This window comes from Pseudorasbora parva, chromosome 1 (assembly GCF_024679245.1).
Source record: "Pseudorasbora parva isolate DD20220531a chromosome 1, ASM2467924v1, whole genome shotgun sequence".
NCBI lineage: Eukaryota > Metazoa > Chordata > Actinopteri > Cypriniformes > Gobionidae > Pseudorasbora > Pseudorasbora parva.
In genome coordinates this window covers 59,085,209-59,101,165 of record NC_090172.1, presented here as the reverse complement: position 1 = coordinate 59,101,165, position 15,957 = coordinate 59,085,209, and the positions used below count along the sequence as shown (strand labels likewise).

The window sequence follows — 15,957 nt, the reverse complement described above, 5'->3', positions numbered from 1 at the left end:
ATTCAGTTCATCAGTTAGCATTCTGTGAAGCAATGCAACACTTACAGTTTCTGATTCTTTTTTTCCAATAAAGGTTTTCACAACAACCAAAAATTAAAGTACTAAAATGTTACAAATGACAATACTCAATACTGTACAAAAATGTGTACCTTAAAATGCAATGTAAGTCGCTTTGGATAAAAGCGTCTGCCAAATGCATAAATGTAAATGTACATCCCACTACTTCACAGTACAATCTCAATGGTTCAGTGGTACTGTACTGTATGTTCCACAAAACTACCATTTTTTGTTAAAAACGAAGCACTAGCAGTCACACACAGTAACGTGATACGGTATACAGTACTGTTAATATTGTAAATACAGTCTGGAATGAATTATAAAGTATTCACAGAAATTTAATTCGGCCAACAGAAAAATTTAGATGTGATAGAAAATGTTCAATTGGAGACATGATTTTTTTTTTTTTTACAGAGTGTTTTCCAGTCTGAATGTCCTTATGATGGATGCTTAGATGTGGATGGACTGACTCTCTGCCCAGCTTCCCTCTCTCTCTCTCTCTCTCTCTCTCTCTCTCTCTCTCTCTCTCTCTCTCTCTCTCTCTCTCTCTCTCTCTCTCTCTCTCTCTCTCTCTCTCTCTCTCTCTCTCTCTCTCTCCTAAATACAGCTGTAAAGGGGGAATGTCGATTCTGTGGGGGAAAAGAAGATTAGGAGCATTTGTTTTTGAAGTGTGAGCTGGTTTAGGAAATTTAATGAGAACTTTTCAGATAAGGTGTAATAAAATATACATTTTCAAAAAGGAAAAAAATGGTTTTATTAAATTACCTGATTGGAACGGCTAAACTGGCAGTGTGGAAAACACGGAAAAACAAAGGTTTACAATTGGCAACTATAGATCCTGAAGAAATGTGTAAGCGGCTGATAGCAGGGAGGCTTAAAGGTCCCATTCTTCGCGATTCCATCTTTCAAACTTTAGTTAGTGTGTAATGTTGCTGTTAGAGAATAAATAATACCTGTAAAATTATAGAGCTCAAAGTTTAATGCCAAGCGAGATATTGTATTTAACAGAAGTTCCCTTTCAAAGCCTACAGCGAACGGCCGGTTTGGACTACACCGCTGCACTTCCTGCTGTAATGACGTCACGAGAACCGTTTGTTGACTAACCCTCCGCCCACAAGAACACGCAAAATAGGGGGCGTGGTCCTTTTGCTCTCGCAGGTCGAGAATAGGAAGTGTTGTTTTTGTAGAGTGTGTTTGTCGCCATGCCATTGAAACGCTGTGATTTTCATCCCGGAGTCAAATCACCTTTGTTTGGCCTTCCCACGGACGCTGTACGTAGAGATCAATGGCTACAGTTTATGGTTAACTCGGTTCTGGAAAATTATAATCACAATTTAAAACTATGTGCAGCACATTTTGCTGAGAACTGCTTCCTCAATCTCAGTCAGTTTAATGCCGGATTCGCAGAAAGATTATTCTTAAAAGATGACGCGGTTCCCTCTTTGTCTGGAGAAGGCGTTGTTTATGAGCCACAACCGGTAAGTGTATTTTATTACTTAAGTCGGTCCGTTTAACAGTTTATGTAACTCATTACACAAAGTGCAACGCAGTTTAGCTTTGTTAACTAACGTTAGATGATAATTGAAACTAATCCAAAAAAACTTAGCATATAAAAGTGTAGTAATTCATTCAGACTCCATCGATTTTGATCCGTTGGTGTTTGTAATGATCAGTTCAAACTACTGAATAGACAGCTTACCGTTCTGAAACATCCAGCAAAAGTCTTTCTTGAGCAGGTTGTAATCGATCCTCTTCGATATTCTCCGGGTCTGATTCCGGCTCAAATTGATAAGGCAATATAGACATTTTTGCAATAACATTCAGCGCACGTATCTCCCCATTATGGTAAGAGGCGGGACCTTTCCGGGCAACGTGCTAAGCTGCTGTCCAATCACAGCGCGGGAAGTGCTGGGCTAATCAGAACTCGTTACGTGTTTCTGAAGGAGGGACTTCATAGAACAAGGAAATCATCAGGCCGTTTTTAGGACAGAGGAAACAGCGCTGTACAGATAAGTCAATTATGTGAAAAATACTGTGTTTTTTTACACGCGAAACATGAACTCATGTTATATTGCACACTGTAAACATAATCAAAGCTTCGAAAACACGCGAAGAACGGGACCTTTAAGATTGAATTTGCATATTATAGGTTGACAAATAATTTATTTGGTTTTTGTGATATATGGTGTGTTAATGAAGTGTTATGTATGTTACATGAAGATCAGTTTGTTTTACATTTTTGAAACATTTTTGGAAGAATTTTTTAAGGAGGATTTATAATAGTAAGAATGCAAAAGGATTTATAGTAGTGGTTATTTTGTTTAAAAGTGTGAAGTAAAAATGTATAAATAAAGGTATTGTTAAACCTCTCTCTCTCGCTCAATGTTTGCAAAGTTCTCAAAATGGCTTAACTATAGAGCTAAATGAGTCCCAATAAAGTAATATAACTGTTGAAATAATAATCAATAAAACCAATAAAATAATATAACTGAGGCCTATTTGTGGTCGGCTGTTCAGTTTGCAAGTAAATGTCTTCCGGTGTGTATTTGAGGGGTTGCAATTACCAATGTGTATTGTATTTTGGATACATGTGTTTTCCAAATGGCACCCTGAGATTTCATTTTTGAGCAAATATTAAAAACTATATATGTATGAAATAGAGTGTAGTATGCAGGACCAAGTGTATGTGTTGCATAAAGGAGTAAATGTGAATTGCAACTGCAGAGCAGCGCTTTTTTTTAAGGTATGGGTAGGTATGGTAACAAAAGCTACAAGTTGTGTTACTTTAGTCTAAAGTACTCTCCAAACAATGGGCAAAAGCTATAACAGAAGTTCTGATTCTTATGAAGTAATCAAATTTAACTATATTTGGAAAAGAAATGTAAAGATATTTTATGTTAAAATATGCACACATTAGGCAAGGTAAGTGTATTTATACATTTCACACATTTAATGGCAACTCAGTGCTTTAGAAAAGCAAGTAAAACAATCATAAATAATAATGCTCAACATATGTTTAAGAAATAAAAACATTTTTTATTAACTGACTAATTAACCGAAATCACTACATTTGGAAACAAAGATGAAATTCTCAAGGTGAACGCATATCTTGAGGCTAAAGGTCTGATAACAAAAAATCAAGTCAGGAATCTTGGAGTGATTTTGGAGTCCGACCTGAGTTTCAGTAGTCATGTCAAAGCAATAAACTAAATCAGTTTGCTATCATCTGAAAAATATTGCAAGGATTAGATGCTTTGTCTCCAGGCAAGACTTAGAGAAACTGGTTCATGCTTTCATCACCAGTAGGGTGGACTATTGTAATGGCCTTCTCACTGGCCTTCCCAAAAAGACCATTAGACAGCTCCAGCTCATACAGAACACTGCTGCCAGGATTGTGAGCAGAACCAGAAAAAATGACTTTGTGGTATGGTAAAATCTATTACATTAATTCATGTAATTATTACATTGTAAAATCAAGTTTAAGTTGAAACTATATATCTTAAGTAAAATGTACACAGTCTATTCATGTAATAACTGAGAAAAAAGAGTACATTTTATCATATATTTACAAATAATCTTTAATGTTTTATAGTCACAGCACATTCACCTAAAATATTAAGTAAATTTTAATCTGAAAAGCAAAGTGCATTTGAAAATGTGCACAGATTGTTCGCAAAGATCCCACTTGTTCAGTGGTGGCAGAGACGGCCATTTTGGGATGTTGCTTTTCTGTGGCTGACTCATTCTCAATAAGTTTTGGCTTTTCACTGAACGTGAGTTTTAATCACAATAACGGTAGCCAACGCTACATAAGCTCTTATTGAGAATTAATAGAGTTTTTTATGTCACCATTATGGCGATTAGTGTTTTCTTTAGTTGGGCAGTTTGGCGACTTTTTAATGTTAGTGTTTCTCTCACTGCTGTGACTGAGTTTGCTATGGCAAGAAAAGCAGAGAAAACACGATCGGATGCTTTTGGCCACTTGATGATCAGAATATGATCATTGTGTTGAGGCTGAGTATGAGCAATATACTATTAACCTTGTTTTATTCTAGAAAAGATTCAGCACAGTTTTAACCAGAAAAGTTGAATACATTTTATAACAGACTGAACACTAAGCACTTTGAACAAGCTTTTCTCACACACAGATATCAAGATTCAGCCTAAGAATCTCAACAATGGTGCCTTAATGCCACAATGCATTCTGGGTGCATCATGTAAAACTCAGAAATATCAGCAATGTTCACTTGGGTTTTGTAATCGGATGCAATGGTAATCTGAGCGAAAGTTACAATGAGTATTGCCAGTGCAATTTACTAATAATACTAATAAGTGGTTCTAGTAAGTAAATATTACTTAGAATAGCCAGAGTAAAGATTACAAGCACTTTCTGTGTGGAAAAAGTTTCCTAGCTTTTTTTAAGTAAATGTCACTCCAAATTGTTTTCAGTGCATATCACACCAGTCCTCAGGTCTTTACACTGGCTTCCAGTTACATCTAGGATCGATTTTAAAGGACTACTACTTGTTTATAAATCTCTCAATTACCTAGGACCTCAATACATCGCAGATATGCTGATTAAAAACAAACCTAACAGATAACTCAGATCAGCAGGATCAAGTCAGTTAGAAATACCAAGAGTTCACTCAAAGCAAGGAGAGTCTGCCTTTAGCTATTATGCCAGCCGTAGTTGGAACCGGCTTCCTGAACAGATCAGATGTGCTCCAACAGTAGCCACATTCAAATCCAGACTCAAAACACATCTGTTCAGCTGTGCATTTACTGAATGAGCTCTGAGCACTGTACCTCCGACCGATTGCACCTTAAATTATCTATGCATCATTTTTTAAATTCTTTTTAGAACTGTTTTAGTTTACCTTTGTTATTTTCTTTGGTTATCATCATTCTATTCTTTTTAATTCTCTTTACATTGTATTCTTTTTCTTATGCATTTTTATCCCTATTTTAATTCCTTTCTATGTAAAGCACTTTGAATTGCCATTGTGTATGAAATGTGCTATATAAATAAACTTGCCTTGCCTTGCCTTGCCTTGCCTTAACTAAAGGCTAAATTACTATTCCTGTCAACCTGAATCAGTAAATTTGGGGTCTTCTTTGATTCACTCTTAATATGTCGAAAAATCTGTTACTGTCAGTCACTGGACATTTGTGATCAGTTGGTAAACATAAACATTTGTTTAATACTCACATATACTTGCATCAGTTTGACATTGACAAGCGACGCAGCCCAAAAATGTAACTTCATTAACTTTTTGTCATCCTAACAACAAACAGGGGGCCTAAATTCACTCTGTTGATCATATAACGCGATCGTGCCAAGACTAAACCACCGGTCTGCCGGAAGTAAAAAAATTTACTTTATAAAGTTTTAAATATGGATATTTGTCTTACACGAACGCATCGATTCGCTTCGAAAGGCCTTTATTTACCCCCCGGAGCCATGAGGAGCAGTTATATGATGGATAAAAAAATAAAAAATAAAAAATAAAAAACATTAACTGCCATTATAACGATAGCTTGAAAGAGCCAGGTCATTTTTTAATATATCTCTGATTGTGTTCGTCTGAAAGATGTCACCTAGGATGGCTTGGGAGTGAGTTAATAATGGGATCATTTTCATTTTTGGGTGAACTATCCCTTTAAGCCAATAAGGGCAGTTATTTGTTCAGACTCTCTGTCAGCTTTAATTTATTATGTGGACAGTCATCAAGACAAGATTTTATAAGATACTTATATATCAGAAAACTGTTCCTATGGGTACCTGCACATATGGGAGTACAAGGTAATGAAATAGTCAACAAACTGGCCTAACAGGCAATGAAACAATCTATTGTGACGATCATTTCATTGTGGTTGTTGTAGCGCTGTGCTGGAATTTATTTAATAAGGAAGTGTCGTGTTTAAAGCTGGGTAAAGCTAGTATAACGTCTTCAGCTAGTCAGTTTGAGATTATTTCCATCTAAACTGGTTATCTTACGTCAATAGTGAATGTTTTATGAGTGGAATAATCTCTCTGTTCTCTCTCTCTTTCTCTGGTTATTAGTTATAATGAGAAATAACCGTATTCATCCGCAGAGGCACTGAAGCGAATAAGGCGAAGCGCTGTTCTTCCGCGAAATGCATGCTGCTTTGTTTTTTAACCGCTAGAGGGCCAGATATTATATAGTGTACTTTTAATTTATGAAATTCACAATAAATATTTAATTAGATAAATAAAAATTGTATCGCCCAACGTGGGGCTCGAACCCACGACCCTGAGATTAAGAGTCTCATGCTCTACCGACTGAGCTAGCCGGGCTGGTTAGACCGTGAGGCAAACATCCGCCATTTTATTCCGTCATCACAGAAGAGGTTAAACGGCTCAAAACTACGTGCCTGTAGTTTATCCTTTAAAGATTTGCGTTCAAACATAAAAAAATTAGAAAAAACGATCGCAATGTTGTATACATCCGTATTAATATTACATTTGCAATTCAATCGCACGACGTCTGCTTCTCACAAAATCATCAGAATCTGGATTCGCCTAATTTTTTGTCATCTTTGAATCAAGAGTTGTTTGTTGCTGCAGTTTGCATGAGGTTAGCAATTCCCGCTGCTACTTATATCTAATTTAACAGCAAAGCATTTAGAGATTCTTGAATTTTGTCATGTTAGATTACACCGTTTAGTAAACTTTGCTTCTGAAGTAGCGATGGGTCAATTAAACGAAAAACTAACGTGATTATGTAGTTTTTCATAGTTCCAGCAGCTTGCATATGATGACTAGATTGTTTAATTCTCAAACCAGGAGCCTTCTCTGATGATATGAAAATAAGTAACTTTAAAAAGTTTTGAACAGTTGTTCTCAACAAACTTCCAACTCCAAAGGATCCTCAAGATTACTTCAAATTGTTTAAAGCTAAAGCAAGTAAGCTATTTCTTAGTATGTTGTTGTTGTTGTTATGACAAATATAGATCCTTACCATGATCCTTACGCATTGAAGTTAAAAAGTTTGAGGTCCAAAATGAGAGCATCCAATCTTTTGCAGTGTATTTATTTTAAGCCTGTGTTTCAACCCATGACACCTCAGTACCATATTATTGTTTTTTTTCTTTAGCAAAATTCAAATGAAATGCAAATATGTATATTTTGCATCTACTAATAAAACAAACATTCTAGTTCTAAATGAATGTTAACACAGAAGCTAAAGGCATTTGATGTTGAAAATCAAATAGAAGAGGAAACATGTTTATTGTGTTTGTTTTCAGAAAATGTCCCCAATTAACGTGGGACAAGGCAATGAGTGTCCCAACTGCAGCCGATTCACCCTCAGAGAATTGACCGTCTGTGGATGTTCCCCATCAGAAGAAATGGATGGTGTGACCTCTTTCAGGAGGTATGTGTAGCCTACACACACACACACACACACACACACACACACACACACACACACACACACACACACACACATATAAAGCCATAGTCTATAGGGGCCATTCTCCCAGAAATTATCAATAATTGTCCAGGTCATATTTAACATCAAGATATTTGGTTACTTTATTTGATTGTGATTATACTAAAGTCACGTTTAATAATTAACTACATAAATTGTTAATTGTGTAGGTTCAGTTGCATGTAATTATGCATAATATAGTTATTACTACAGTAACTATGTAACATGTAACAAGGAAACATTTTTTGTTTGCATTTTGAAATCAATTTCATAATAGTTCCTTTTGAAATTATTATTATTATTTTTTAATGTAGAACACCCATGTGTGTTCTAGTAGTGAAATGTATTAATTCATATTAAATTAATTAAGTATATTTAAAAACAATAACATTAGGTAGAGAATAACAATAATGTTTTGTGAAATTAAAATTCCACTAAAAGAATTAGTTTAGTTAGTAATTATTTCACAAAGCAACACTATATCTGTAGTCTAGCAAACATACAGTTGTGAACAGCCTGTTTTCAACTTATTTAAAGAAGCAAATCTTTTATTTTCATTTATTAAATAACATCCTGCATGATCTAAGGGGAGAAGGAGGATATTTCATTTTGATTTAAGAAAAGCATTTACAAAAAGCTTAATCCTAAATGTGTTCCATTGCCTATGGTGTTAGTCTGCACTGCCATCTAGTGGTCCTTATGCAAACATACCACTGAGCCATCATGTGGTAGAACATTGATCATGGTATGAACATGAAAACATACTACATAAATGTAATGTAGCAGCTCTTAATAATAATAATAATAATCATAATAGGGCTACGGTGACATCTGTTGTAGGAACACTTTCTAATATCAGTTGTCTTTTATCATGCTTGTGTTCACATGAAGTCCTTCGGTTTTGGGTGAAGAGACAACCCCGTCTCTGTGGCGCAATCGGTTAGCGCGTTCGGCTGTTAACCGAAAGGTTGGTGGTTCGAGCCCACCCAGGGACGAAAGTTCCTTTTGAAGCAGAATAACTGCTGGGAATTCAATCACATAACCTAACCAAGTATAGTTTTTTTATGGGGCTGTACTTTTGTTATTTAGATAATATTTTTTTTCTGAAAAAGTCTGTTAAGTGGTGGGGGGAGAGACCGGAGAAAATGGGGGAGGGGTGACGGGGGCAGGAGAAAGGGGGAGGGGAGGCGAAGACAAAAAAGGGAAAAGGAGAAGAGGTTTTTTTGTGCTTTTGTCCTCCAACACCAATGTTTTTAAATGTCTACATTTATCATAAATGATCGTAAAAACATCTCTTTTTTTCTATTTTCCTATACATTTATATACTTCTAAAGTTGATCGCAAGGTTCTTGGTTCAAATCCCACTATTGCCAGAAATTAAGGTTATGTTATGCTGTGAATTATGTATTTTCATTAAAAAAAAAATCACAATTAGCTATTGGCTCTCTTCCAATCTCACAATGGGAGCGACCGCAGCGATTGGACAAGGATTTAGTGGGCGGAGACAGCCGGTCCTGGGGTGGAAAAAGTGGAAAAGGAAAGGGAATTTTTTATGACTTTGTCCTTCATCACTAATGTTTTAAAAAAGTCAGTGTTTTATGAATATATCATTTTATTTTGAGCATGTAAATACATTTTCGTTCATACATTTTTTTTTTTGTGTGCACATGAATTAGGTTTAAAGTATGTGAATATGTCACATATTTTACGGGAATTTTTTTGAGACCAATCTGCTTCTGTAGGGTAAACTGGTGTTTTGTTTTTCTAAATGTTTACAGTATAAAAAATATGGATGACGTAAGTTCATTCTCTTCCGCTGAAGAAAAGTGAAGCCGCCGGAGGTCCGAATATGGCTCTGACATCGAGTCTGCGCAGTAGAGAGCAGGAAGTAGAGCCACGATATTTAAAGCCCGCCAACACTCTCGCAGATGCAGAACAACTCATTATGTCGGTGTAAAATCAACAGTTGTGAAAAATGTATAAATTAAAGCTAAAGCTCCAATCTCCTCCCGAAAATCCTGGAAAAATCTTTTAGTGCCTCACTAAATTACTTTAATTATTACTTCACTCACAAATATAGAACTAAATCACATTTATTTAAAAAACGAACACTTGAAATGTAATGAGCGTGATAAAAACTGCCTACAATGATGACAAGAACCAACTTTGGGGAAACAATTATATGAAGTGTAATTTGATTGTTTAGTTTGTCTCGGGTCCATTAGGAGGGGCGTGGGGTTCTGAACTATACTGGGACCGGCCACCGGAGGGCGTTCGAGACGTTTTGGCTTTATGTATTTATTTATTTTTTACGTGTGGCAGGCTTGGTTTACAGATTTTAAATACATTAAGAAGTTCAAAATAGTGCGCCCAACGTGGGGCTCGAACCCACGACCCTGAGATTAAGAGTCTCATGCTCTACCGACTGAGCTAGCCGGGCTTGCATCATGGGCACTTAAACTGCCATAAAACCAAATTACATTTGTAATGCTTGTTCACTTTTATCTTGTTTTTGAGATGTGCTTTCTTATTCCTTTTATTGGTGATGTATGATTGGGGACAGAGTGTATTTTAATTTCATTTATTGAATAAAAAAAAATTAAGCATCTCATATTGTAGATCATCAGTGCCTAACACAAAGTATGAGACGTGTATAATTTTAGCCAACCTTGACCAAAACAACATTATTTTAGGTTTTATATGCTAAAAATACACTAATGAAAAGATGTTTTGAGGGCTTCAAAAACCTCCTAGGCAGGCCATATCCTATGTAAATTGAAAGTAAAACCTGTGGATGTCTTAAAAGTAAGGTGTTTTCCAGATGATGAACAGGTCAATAATAGCAAATGTTGTTTTGGTGATGTAAGTGTCCCCCAATATCTAGTGGTGTTTTTAACAATGTTTTTATGCATGTTATTTCCCTATTGTGCGAGAGGCATGGTGACCTCTATGTATATCACCAAAAACATGAATGATTGATTCACTAAATGAATTCAGGCCTTTATCATGGTGACAGACTGTAAGTATAAACCTTTTTAATGTCCATATTATATATTAACAGACACAAGGCCTTCTGTGGCTTCCATTTTGAAAACTTCAGGTCTTTAAAGTCCCCCATAATTTTATCCCTTAAAACTCATCTTTGATCAACAAAATGGCATATTTAAATGTGGAAAAAAATTGCCTTAAAATATGTAACTCTACACTTAATTAAGTATACGCAACCATGAATATGCCTTAAGCCTCCATGCATACGCCTCCACTCACTCATACAGGCTTGTCTAAAAGTCGATGTATCATAAATGTAATGTGTTTTATGTATCGCTCTCTACATCGTCAGACACATAAAGGTAGTTAAAATTGATTAGCCTTTTTGGGTGCGTTTACATGCACACCAGTAAGCTGATAACTCAAAAAAAATCAGCTTATTGAAATAATCAGTTTTCCCAGTTTACATGCAAACCAGTAAACTGGCAACACAAGAAAACCGCGTTTACATGACTATTAATAAACTGGGTTACTACCTTGTAGTGACGTCAAACATAATAATGTCAGTATCTGACTAGGAGTACTCCAAATGTTACGTCAGTTGTGATGTTAAAGGTGAACTATGTAGTATTTTTGCAGTAAAATATCCAAAAACCACTAGGCCGGTGTTATATATTTTGTTCAGTTGAGTACCTACAGTATCCCAGAAGTTTCCAACTATTTGTAAATTGTAAGAAAATTGCTATTTTAACTAAGGACCGGGACGTTTCAGCATTGCATTTGAGGAAGTCGCCTGTCAATCGCGTCATATCTGCGCTACCCTCGGTTTCGGCTTTTATTTGGCAGGAGCGCTTTACTCTTAGCAGTGTGAACAAGTGAACGCACGGAGTAACGTCATAACATCGTTTTAAACACACTTAAATGTATCTAATATGATAAACAGAGCTACATTACCTCAAAATCATAACCGGAAGAGCGGATCAGTACAGGCGCCCGGCAAATGTGTCCCGTCCCGTCATAATAAAAGTCCCGGTATTCGCAAGGCGGGTATTTGTTTAAAAATCGCTCCAGCGGCCGTGCTCAGCTCCACAACACTCGGCCCTGCTCGGCTTCACTACAGTAACGTTAATAACCGCATACATGAACGTGATTTCTGCCCGAGTCCTATTTTCCACCGGCTGTGATGAGAAGACCACATCTCCCAAGATGCTGCGCTCACACTTTGCGTCATCAAACTACACCTTTGTTTTGAATAGGCGACCTCCAGTGGACGGAAAGTTGCATAGTGCACCTTTAACACAACATTATCCCTCATGAAGTTACAGATGCAGTGTTTTGACTGAACCTCTTCTACTTCTGCTGCTTTAACACATCTTTACAATTTTCAGGGTCTTAAAAGAGTCTGCGTTTGTGATATGTCCTTATTTCATGCAAAACGCTAGGTCACTCTTTCTGGATGCGTTTAAATCTGCTCTGAGTTTGCGTTTTTGTCACCTATCACACACGCGCAGTTCAATAAGCCGACAGAAAGCAGGTTAATGCGTTTACATGCCGCGCAAAATCAGGGTAAGAGGCAAAAAACTACAAAAACGTGAACGCAACACCCGCGGGCATCATAAAGTAATGATGCATAGGGCATCAAAACGGCCAGCAGCGGTACAGTGCAGAAAGGCATATAGTTTATTGTAACATTGTTATGCACATCAATCATATACATAATTCACTCACTATAATGCTAAATATATCCGATTTGTTTATATCAACAGTATAATAAACCAGGAGAACCTGCTTCTCTTGAGACTGCTCTGCTTTACAGAAGAGTTAATGATATGCTAAAGCTCCGCCCCCCTTGTGACGTGATTGGTTAGCAGGTAGTTTGTGACGTCAGAAACAGCGATTTCAAACTGAGCTTTTGATCAAGTCTTTGGGTTCCTGCAGTTTAAAGGGGTGATGAATTGAGGAATCAACTTTCCCTTGAGCTTTTGATATATAAAAGGTCATCGTAATATAAGAATATCCTGTAAGTTTCAGAGTCGAAAACTTTCTTGTTAGTCAAAGAAAAGCTTTTATAGACACCAGGTCCAGAAAACGATCGTGTGCTTTATCCTGATGTCATCGACTGACGAAACGCCTCTACAGAATAATAAGCACATGTAGTTCAGTCGCCCCGCCCACTGACTCATCGGATCACGCTAGCCAAGCAGCAATAAACATGCTGAAGAATATAGCAAGATATTGAAGGAATACGCTTCCTTTGGATCCTAATATAAGGAATGTGTGATATTAAAAATAAATGAAGTGTTTATTTGGTTTACTGCAGTTTTAAGGAGAATGCATTTGCACACGATTTGTCTAAAAGCATACACATAAGCCCCGTTTCCACCAAAATTACCCGGAACAATTTGTACCAGGAACTTTTTTACAGGAACTTTTCTCACCCCCAGACCTGCAGCTGTCTGCGTTTCGACCGCGATAAAGTTCCGAGAAGTTTAGGCAGATTAGTCCGGTGATGTAGGACTGCGCGCGACTGCTCCTCCAAATCAGTGAAGGACAGTAATCATTTTTGCGTGTACCGATTGAAAGATTTAGTGGACTATTTACATGAGACGTTATCTAAACCGATCTGGTGTTTACATGTGATGACTTTCAATCGCAATCATTTTGTCACATGCAGTTTGTCTGCCGCATCAAAAATGCCAACGCTGTTTTCTCCAGCAGCTGGAGTGTGTTTACTGTAGCCATAGCAACTCTTAACGGCCACCAGGACTAATACAGTATTATTTATAGCTATTTGTTGTAAAGTGTAATAATCATCTCAGAAAAAAAAAATCTTCTGTCAGGCGCAGTTTAAAGTAAAAACTGCCTGGGGCAATATACGCTGTGTCATTACTCCAACATTATCTTCATAACTCACGAAATAAAAAGTTTACCCCTCAGAAAAATTTACTTTCCTCTCTTGTCAACATGAGCGCGGCGCGCGCTGTCACGTCATGTAAGGACACACTCTTAAAAGTAATCGGTCAGGTCGTTTACATGGTGAAAAAAAATGTATAACGAGTATGGAAGAGATTCAAGCTGTGCTGCTTTTGCTGGTTATGTATAGGTTTACGAGGTAATTAACAACGACAGAAAAGAGCACTAATATGCAGATTCAGCAGCATGCAGCATATTCAGAAAGCTTGTAAAGCTTGATTTAAAATGACAATGTATATTATTATCAACTATTACGGATATTGAACGTGAGATGGCTGAGACGAACGCGCGCCACCAGACAGAGAGCAAGACTGATATTTACTGAACGCAGAACGAACCTCGCAAAAGACTTTTAAAAATGCCCGTTGAACTAAAATGCTGCGTGAGCTCAACCAATCAGCATGTTCAGCGCCCAAGTCCCGCCCTCGAAAGTTCCTGAACTTTGAAAAAGTACTACCTCGTGAGCAGGGCCGTTTGGAGGGGGAAATATTTACCCGGAACGTCATTTAGACCCTGGTTCCTGCGGTCTAAACACACGAAGTACCACCCAAAGTTCCTAGTTCCTGGGTTAAGTTCCTGTGGTGGAAACGGGGCTATTGACACATAAGCAACATTAAAAACTTGATTTTTCAACACAGGGTGACTTTAAAAGATCAACTTTTAAAAACATGAAACTGTGAAGATGTTCATGGTAAAACCGTTTCAAACCCTCCTCTATTTCAGGCACTACAGTGGGACACAACACATTTTTGGACAACACCATCCACTAAATATGAAAAAGATGTTGCCAAGAAAAAGTAGATAGATAGATAGATAGATAGATAGATAGATAGATAGATAGATAGATAGATAGATAGATAGATAGATAGATAGATAGATAGATAGATAGATAGATAGATAGATAGATAGATAGATAGATAGATAGATAGATAGATAGATAGATAGATAGATAGATAGATAGATAGATAGATAGATAGATAGATAGATAGATAGATAGATAGATAGATAGATAGATAGATAGATAGATAGATAGATAGATAGATAGATAGATAGATAGATAGATAGATAGATAGATAGATAGATAGATAGATAGATAGATAGATAGATAGATAGATAGATAGATAGATAGATAGATAGATAGATAGATAGATAGATAGATAGATAGATAGATAGATAGATAGATAGATAGATAGATAGATAGATAGATAGATAGATAGATAGATAGATAGATAGATAGATAGATAGATAGATAGATAGATAGATAGATAGATAGATAGATAGATAGATAGATAGATAGATAGATAGATAGATAGATAGATAGATAGATAGATAGATAGATAGATAGATAGATAGATAGATAGATAGATACTTTATTCATCCCCAGCAGGGGAAATTCAGGTGTCGAGTAGCATTCCATAAGAAATAGACACAGTAAGTACAAGAATTAAGAACAGATAAAAATAAAAACAAAAACACATTCTGCCCAAGCAATAAATAAATAACGACAAATAAATAAATAAATACATAAATTTAGTTAAGAGTTACTATCAATAGTAATAAAGAGCAAATCATCGGCATTCATTGTAAAGTCTTATAGCAGCCGGTACAAAAGATCTCCGGAATCGTTCAGTCCTACAGCACAGAGAGAGAAGCCGATCGCTACGTGTGCTCTTCTGAGCTACCAAAAAGTCATGTAAAGGATGACTGCTGTTGTTGAGGATGGCCTGTGTCATGCTCATCATTCTTCTCTCTGCCAAAACTCCCACAGAGTCCACGCCTCTCCCCAGGACCGACCCACATTTTTTGACCAGTTTATCTAGTCGTTTACTGTCTCTGACAGTCAGGCAGTTCCCCCAGCACACAACACTGAAGAATATAGCACTGGCAACAACAGACTGATAAAAAAGGTACAACATATCATTGCAGACATCGAATGATTTGAGTCTTCTGAGAAAGAAGAGTCTGCTCTGACCTTTCTTATATGCTACATTAGCATGTACGGACCAGTCAAGTTTGTTATCGAGATGGACACCCAGATATTTATAGGTGGGGACCACCTCGATGCTTTCTCCACCGATCAACACAGACGGATGATGAGTCTTCTGCCTTCTAAAGTCTACAATCATCTCCTTTGTTTTAGTTATATTAAGGTTGAGGCCATTGCACCTGCTCCAGTGTGTGAAATCCTCAAGTACCCTCCTGTACTCCACCTCGTCCCCTCCCTTCACACATGCCACCACTGCTGTATCATCTGAATATTTTTGGATGTGGCAAGAACTAGACTTATATGCGAAGTCAGTTGTATATAGGGTGAAGAGGAAAGGGGAAAGCACTGTTCCCTGTGGAACTCCGATGTTTGTCATAACAGTTCCAGAGACAGCATTTCCCAGTCTGACATACTGTGGCCGGTTTTCTAAGTAATTCGATATCCACTCAATGAATGTAGAATCCAAACCTAATCCCTCGAGTTTCTCTCTAAGGATCA

At 37.0% G+C, this 15,957-nt stretch overlaps 1 long non-coding RNA gene across 1 annotated transcript; it reads left to right on the top strand.

The window, feature by feature from the left end:
* Positions 1-6,418: 6,418 nt before the first annotated feature.
* Positions 6,419-14,272, top strand: LOC137086730 (uncharacterized). The gene is made up of 3 exons (XR_010907519.1): positions 6,419-6,656; positions 7,327-7,454; positions 14,196-14,272. It is a non-coding gene; the product is annotated as an uncharacterized lncRNA (long non-coding RNA).
* Positions 14,273-15,957: the final 1,685 nt, after the last annotated feature.